General features: G+C 42.5%; 1 pseudogene; it reads left to right on the forward strand.

The window, feature by feature from the left end:
* Positions 1-7718: 7718 nt before the first annotated feature.
* LOC100343997 (small nuclear ribonucleoprotein-associated protein N pseudogene) lies at positions 7719-8257 on the forward strand (annotated as a pseudogene).
* Positions 8258-8550: the final 293 nt, after the last annotated feature.

Genomic DNA, 8550 nt, shown 5'->3' on the forward strand with positions numbered 1-8550 from the left:
TAGTGAGCCGCGGCGCCGGCCCTAGATAATAGCCATTCTAACTGGAGTCAGGTGGTACCTCATTTCTGACTTTCTTTGCATTTCCCTGATGGCTAGTGATCCTCAACATTTTTTCATGTGTCTGTTGGCCATTAGTATTTTATACTTTGAAAAAAATGCCTGTTCAAAAATGTCAAATGTTTACAGAGATAAATACATTTAACTTGATTGTACATTGCACCTGGTGCATATGCACCAACTCATAAGACAGAACCCTATAAACATTTTTTGTATTTGTTTAAAATTTTTGAAAATCATAAAAATAAGGAGTACAGTTGCTAATACCCCTTCTCCTCTGCCTTCACACACAATTGTAGTAACTTGCAGAGACCACTCCTCCAAAGATTCACACATCCCGTGTGGTTTCTCGACAACCAGCATACATTTTCCTCAAATGGTCACCAGGTCCCCCCGGATCTGATCATATCAGTTCTTCAGGAAAGATGGACATTTTTCTCAAAGTAATTTATTTTATTGCATGTGACAAACTTTTGTGGGGTAAGTGGTCAACACTGAGGATTCTGACAACAGATCAGAGAAATGCTTTCACTTAATCTACAAATAACTGGTAATGCTGTAGTGATGCCAGTCACTTTCCAGGGGCTGAAGTTAAGCAGTGGGCAAACAGGAAAAGCACGTGACCTAAAAAATACTGCGTTCTACTGAAAGAAGCAATGTCAGATGGGACAAGTGCTAGAGAGAAATAAAAGAGAGCAAAGGACAGGAATGTATTTGGCAAAGAAATCTCCTCTATGCCAGAAATATTTCAACAGAAACCTAAGCAAAGTGAAGAAGTGACACAAGTAATTACACAGGAAAAGTGCCCAAGGCAGAGAAAGGAGGAGAGGTCCTGGGCATGAGATACAATCAAATCATATGCTTAAAATGTCACTCTAATTACAAAAGAATGAAGAACGGATACAGACTGCACAAAATGATTTGAAAACCGCTTACCTGACAAAGAACCCAAATCTATACAAATAACTCATAAGACACAACAGCAAAAAATAAAGCAGTGTAATGATAAAATGTGCCAAGGGCAAATGATAGTCCACGGAAGGGCATACACAAATGGCATGTGAGCTCACGAAAGGGTGCTCAGCATCACTAACCGTCAGGGAAAAGCATTTTAAGGCCATGATGAGACGTCACTGTGCACCTATCAGAATGGACAGAAAAGAAGTATTTAAAAAAAGATAATACCCAGGGGTAGGCACTGTGGCATAGTGGGCTAAGCCTCCACCTGCGGCACTGGCATCCCAAACAGGCACCAGCTGATGTCCCATCAGCTCCACTTTCAATCCAGCTGCTGGCCTGGGAAAGCAGTGGAAGATGTTCCAAGTGCTTGGGCCCCTATACCCGTGCAGAAGATCCAAAAGAAGATCCTGGCTCCTGTCTTCGGAGCAGCACAGCTCTGGCTGTTGCAGCCAATTGGGGAATGAACCAGCAGATGGAAGACCTTTCTCTGTTTTTCCCTCTCTCTGTCTGTAACTCTACCTCTTAAATAATGAAAAAAAGGAGACAACACCAAGTGCTGCAGAGGACGTGGGGAAACTTGACTCCTTATACACCACTGCTTGGAGTGGAAAATGTTCAACCACTTTTGGAAAGAATTATCAGTTTCTCTAAAAACCAGACACACATTTGCAAATCAACCAAGTGAGTGTACAGAATATTTACGCAATTGTAAATGTCAGAAAACAAGGGAAAGGCAGGCAACAGGCCTAGCGGTTAAGGTGCCATTTGAGCTGCTAGCATCCCATATGGGAAAGTGTAGGGACAAGTCCTCCTCTGTTCCCAAATCCTCTCTTGCTAATGCACACCCCGGGAGGCAAGAGATGATGGCTCAAGCAGTGGAATCCCTGCCATCCAAGTAGAGACCCAGATGAAGTTACTGGCTTGGCTCCTGACTTCAGTCTGGCCCAGCCACAGCTCCCTTGTGAGCATTTGGAAAATAAACCAGCAGATGGGAATTCTATGACTGTTTCTTTGCATCTCTGCCTTTCAAATGACAATAGATAAAACTTTCCTTTTAAAAAAGAGAGAGGCAAAGTCTCTCAGTGGGTAAGTGGCTAAACAAGTTCTGGTAGATCACTGTTCTTCAATAAAAATGAACCAGCAATTAATACGCACAACTTAGATGTATCACAAGAACATTTGAGGCCAGAGTGCTATTTAGGACATCTGCCATTCTATGAATCTGCTGAGTATCTCACTTCCCATGTTGGATCACTCTCCCCTTTATTTATTCTATAGGTTAGTGTTAACAGGTACTAGACTTGTTTATGTGCTCCCTTTGACTCTTAGTCCTTTCATTATGATCAATTGTGAACTGAAATTGATCACTTGGACTAGTGAGATGGCATTGGTACATGCCACCTTGATGGGATTGAATTGGAATCCCCTGGTATGTTTCTAACTCTACCATTTGGGGCAAGTCAGCTTGAGCATGTCCCAAATTATACATCTCTTCCCTCTCTTATTCCCACTCTTATGTTTAACAGGGATCACATTTCAGTTAATTTTCAACACTTAAGAATAACTGTGTATTAATTACAGAATTAAACCAGTCATATTAAGTAGAACAGACAAAAAAACTACTAAGAGGGATAATGTATTAAGTTGTTCATTAACCGTCAGGGCTATGCTGATCAAGTCACCGTTTCTCATAGTGTCCATTTCACTTCAACAGGTTTCCTTTTTGGTGTTCAGTCAGTTGTCACTGATCAGGGAGAACATATGGTATTTGTCCCTTTGGGATTGGCTTATTTCACTCAGCATGATGTGTTCCAGATTCCTCCATTTTGTTGCAAATGACTGGATTTCGTTGTTTCTTACTGCGGTATAGTATTCTAAAGAGTACATATCCCATAATTTCTTTATCCAGTCTACTGTTGATGGGCATTTAGGTTGGTTCCAGGTCTTAGCTATTGTGAATTGAGCTGCAATAAACAATAATGTGCAGACAGCTTGTTTGTTTGCCAATTTCATTTCCTTTGGGTAAATTCCAAGGAGTGGGATGGCTGGGTCGAACGGTAGGGTTATCTTCAGGTTTCTGAGGAATCTCCAGACTGACTTCCATAGTGGCTTCACCAGTTTGCATTCCCACCAACAGTGGGTTAGTGTCCCTTTTTCCCCACATCCTCGCCAGCATCTGTTGTTGGTAGATTTCTGCATGTGAGCCATTCTAACTGGGGTGAGGTGAAACCTCATTGTGGTTTTGATTTGCATTTCCCTGATTCCTAATGACCTTGAACATTTTTTCATGTGCCTGTTGGCCATTTGGATTTCCTCTTTTGAAAAATGTCTATTGAGGTCCTTGGCCCATCTCTTAAGTGGGTTGTTGGTTTTGTTTTTGTGGAGTTTCTTGATCTCTTTGTAGATTCTGGTTATTAACCCTTTATCTGTTGCATAGTTTGCAAATATTTTTTCCCATTCTGTTGGTTGTCTCTTCACTCTCCTGACTGTTTCTTTTGCAGTACAGAAACTTCTCAATTTGATGCAATCCCAATAGTTGATTTTGGCTTTGACTGCCTGTGCCTCCCGGGTCTTTTCCAGAAATTCTTTGCCTGTGCCAATATCTTGAAGGGTTTCTCCAGTGTTCTCTAGTAACTTGATGGTGTCAGGTCATAGATTTAGGTCTTTAATCCATGTTGAGTGGATTTTTGTGTAAGGTGTAAGGTAGGGGTCTTGCTTCATGATTCTGCACGTGGAAATCCAATTTTCCCAGCACCATTTATTGAATAGACTGTCCTTGCTCCAGGAATTAGTTTTAGATCCTTGATCAAATATAAGTTGGCTGTAGATGTTTGGGTTGATTTCTGGTGTTTCAATTCTGTTCCATTGGTCTATCCATCTGTTTCTGTACCAGTACCATGCTGTTTTGATTACAACTGCCCTGTAGTATGTCCTGAAATCTGGTATTGTGATGCCTCTGGCTTTGTTTTTGTTGTACAAGATTGCTTTAGCTATTCGAGGTCTCTTGTGCCTCCATATGAATTTCAGCATCATTTTTTCTAGATCTGAGAAGAAGGTCTTCGGTATCTTGATTGGGATTGCATTGAATCTATAAATTGCTTTTGGGAGAATGGACATTTTGATGATATTGATTCTTCCAATCCATGAGCATGGAAGATTTTTCCATTTTTTGGTATCCTCTTTATTTCTTTCTTTAAGGTTTTGTAATTTTCATCGTAGAGATCTTTAACGTCCTTGGTTAAGTTTATTCCAAGGTATTTGATTGTTTTTGTAGCTATTGTGAATGGGATTGATCTTAGAAGTTCTTCCTCAGCCATGGCATTGTCTGTGCATACAAAGGCTGTTGATTTTTGTGCATTGATTTTATACCCTGCTACTTTGCCAAACTCTTCTATGAGTTCCAATAGTCTCTTAGTAGAGTTCTTTGGGTCCCCTAAATAAAGAATCATGTCATCTGCAAAGAGGGATAGTTTGAGTTCTTCCTTCCCAATTTGTATCCCTTTAATTTCTTTTTCTTGCCTAATAGCTCTGGCTAGAACCTCCAGAACTATATTGAATAGCAGTGGTGAGAGTGGACATCCCTGTCTGGTACCAGATCTCAGTGGGAATGCTTCCAACTTTCCCCATTCAATAGGATGTTGGCTGTGGGTTTTTCATAGATTGCTTTGATTGTATTGAGGAATGTTCCTTCCAAACCCAGTTTGCTTAGAGTTTTCATCATGAACGGGTGTTGTATTTTATCAAATGCTTTCTCGGCATCTATTGAGATAATCATATGGTTTTTCTTCTGCAGTCTGTTAATGTGGTGTATCACATTGATTGTCTTGCACACATTAAACCATCCCTGCATACCAGGGATAAATCCCACTTGGTCTGGGTGGATGATCTTTCTGATGTGTTGTTGCATTCTATTGGTGAGAATTTTATTGAGGATTTTTGCATCTATGTTCATGGGAAGTGAGATACTCAGCAGACTCATAGAATGGCAGATGTCCTAAATAGCACTCTGGCCTCAGAATCAGCCCTAAAGGCATTCCAATCTGGCTGAAAAGCCCATGAGAGTATTTCAGGCATGGAAAGCCAAGACACTCTGGCAAAAGATCTCTGTGAGTGAGATCTCAGTGGAAAGAACAGGTCTTCAAAGAAGGAGGTACCTTTCTCTGAAGGGAGGAGAGAACCTCCACTTTACCTATGACCTTGTCTAAACAAGATAAGAATCGGAGAACTCAGAGGGCTTCCATAGCCTTGGAAACTCATGACTGGAGCATAGGGAGATTACTGATGCCATAGACAGGAGTGTCAATTGGTAAAGTCAACAACAGGAGTCACTGTGCACTTACTCCTCATGTAGGATCTCTGTCCTTAATGTGCTGTACATTGAGATTTAATGCTATAACGAGTACTCAAACAATATATTTCACTTTGTGTTTCTATGGGGGTGCAAACTGTTGAAATCTTTACTTAATGCATACTAAACTGATCCTCTGTAAAAAAAAAAAAAAGAAAGAAAAGAAACTATCAACTCCCAACTTGACTCTCACTGGGATTAAACATGACAATAGGTCTGATCTGATTTCATCATCATTTAAAAAAATCATCTATTATTTTTCACTTTATGTTTCTGTGTGGCAGCAAACTGTTGAAATCCTTACTTAATGTATACTAAGCTGATCTTCTGTATATTAAGAGAATTGAAAATGAATCTTGATGTGAATGGAAGGGGAGAGGGAGTGGGAAAGGGGAGGGTTGTGGGTGGGAGGGACGGTATGTGGGGGAAGCCATTGTAATCCATAAATCGTACTTTGGAAATTTATATTCATTAAATAAAAGTTAAAAAAAAAAGAACATTTGATTAAGTGGAAAAATGCAAATAGTCATGTACCATGTCATCCCATTTATATAACACTGTTGACACAGCCAAATTACACAGATAGAAAACAGGTTAGCTGTTGCCAGGGCTCAGGTATGTCGAGGGTGATAGTCTGATCTCAGTAAGGATAGAATAGTTCTGTAAATTTACTGCAATGGTAGGTAACACAATTTTTACAAAGTGACATAAAACTATGCATATTGTACAATCTCAAATTCTTTTATTTGGTATTTTACATTCCAAAACTTAGAGATTGGGGTATGAGGAGGATTCAGCAAAGGGATGCCATGAGGTAGCTGATAAGGTAAGTACACCTTCAAGAGACGCTAGAATACCAGAAGCCAAGAGAAAACGGTTTGGTTCTGACACCTGAGGGGAGAAAGAATTTGTCTTGGTGGGGTTGCTCAGCTGTGTCAGATAATGCTAAATGATGAACTGCAGAAGAAAACTCAGAGGTGGGTGCTTCGGCACAGCTCTTCAGCCACCACTTGGGATGCTTGCAGCCCATAGCAGAGCACCTATTTGAGTCCTGGCAGCAGCACTTCCCAGCCAGCTTCCTGATAATGCAACCTAGGAGGCAGCAGATGATGGCTCAAGTGCCTAGACCCCTGCCACCCACGTGGGAAACCCAGATGGAAGCTCTAGCAGGCAGCTGGAGAGTGAAACAGCCAACTGAAGATCTCTTTTTTTCTGCCTTCCACGTAGATGAAAATGAATACTTAAATGAGAACTGAAAAGCATTTGATTTGGTAACCAAGAGACCATTCGTAACTGTGAATGGTTTCAGTAGGATGCAGACTGATTCAATTTATGCATTTGAGAGACTTGGAAATACAAATAATAGCTATAGGGGCCAGCATTGTGGCATAGCAGGTAAAGTCACCACCTGTGATACCAGCATCCCATATGGGCACCAGTTCCTGTTATGGCTGCTCCAGCTCCCTGTTAATGGCCTAGGAAAAGCAGTAGAAGATGCCCCCAAGTACTTGGGCCCCTGCTTCCCGCAAGTGAGACTTGGATGAAGCTCCTGGCTTTGGTCTGGCTCAACTCTGGCCACTGCAGCCACTTGGAGAGTGAAGCAGCAGATGGAAGATTTCTCTTTCTCTCCTCTCTCTTTAACTCTGAGTTTCAAATAAATAAATATTTTTTAAAAGTGGTACCTATAAGCAACTCTACAATGTTTGTAAAGAAACAAAGAAACTGGGTGGTTACTAAAATGTGTGTGTGTGTGTGTTGAGGTGGGGGGGGGTAAGGGGGCGTCAAATAGAAAAGACTTTCAGGGGCCAGCCTGTGGCACAGTGGGTTAAGCTGCTGCAATGGACAGTATCTGGTCCTTGTTGGAGTCTCATTTGCTCTGCTTCCAGTTCACTTTCCTGCTAATGTGCCTGCAAAGGCAGCAGATGATGGCCCAAGTCCTTGCACTCCTGCCACCCACATTGGAGACTTCAGTGCAGTTCCTAGCTCCTGGCATCATCCCGCCCCAGCATAGCTGTTGTAGCTATCTGGGCAGTGAATCAGCAGATGGAAGATTTCCCTCACTACTTCCCTACCTTTCTCCTTCTTTGTTGCTCTTTCAACAGAATTAAGTATTTTTTATACAGGAAATGTTATTATATGCTTTTACATTGGTGAGAATGAGAGGATAAATTCTCAGAGTAGATGCCAACTTAGCCCTTAAGCAGGTAAGAAAGAATGGTTCCATCTACTGCTTCTGCCCTGCTTGGATTGTTTCTAGGAGAGACTGACATCATACCTTATTCTATCGCCTTCCCTTAGATCTTCAGCGTCCTGAAATTTTATTGCGGACATTGGATTTGATGGAACAGCAGTCATGACTGTGGGCAAGAATGGAAAGATGCTGAGCACTTTTGCTATAGAGTGAGATGTAGCCCACAAGATGGCCAAGTCTCCACTGGCACCTCTAAGGCTTTCTATAAGCACATGAGTTTTATCCTCTTGAGGGTGATGAGTCCAGGAACATAAAGCCAAAGAAAGCGAAGCAACCAGAGCATGAAATAAAGTGGGTTTTGGATCTGGTGTTGCTGCATGGGGAGAACTATATCCATGACTATTGAAGGGCCACCTCCCAAAGACATTGGCATTGCTCAGGCACAAGTTTCTGGAACTGCAGGAGGCCCTGGGGTTGGTAGAGTGGCTGGCAGAGGACTATCAGCTGGGGTCTCAATTTCCCATGATCCTGCTGGATTTGCAGGCCCAGGCCAAGGAACTGGGGGTGGGGGGACATCATAATCACAACAAGTAATGACTCCTCTGGGAAGAGGCACTGTAGCAGCTACTGAAGCCCCAACACAGTACCCAACAGGATGGGGGCTCCTGCTCGCCTCCAGAAATCATGATATCCCCAATTGATATGAGAACACCCGTGCGTGCCGCAGCTGGGCTCCACCCTGCTCAAGGGACATCAGTACTGCTGATCTGTCAGTCCCTTTTTCTGTAATGCATCTTTTGAAATTGTGCAGAGTATCGCCTGTGCTGCGGCTCACTTGGCTAATCCTCTGCCTGCAGCGCCAGCACCCTGGGTTCTAGTCCTGGTTGGGGCGCTGGATTCTGTCCCGGTTGCTCCTCTTCCAGTCCAGCTCTCTGCTGTGGCCCAGGAAGGCAGTGGAGGATGGCCCAGGTCCTTGGGCCCTGCACCCACATGG

This window comes from Oryctolagus cuniculus, chromosome 12 (genome assembly GCF_964237555.1).
Source record: "Oryctolagus cuniculus chromosome 12, mOryCun1.1, whole genome shotgun sequence".
Classification (NCBI taxonomy): Eukaryota; Metazoa; Chordata; class Mammalia; order Lagomorpha; family Leporidae; genus Oryctolagus; species Oryctolagus cuniculus.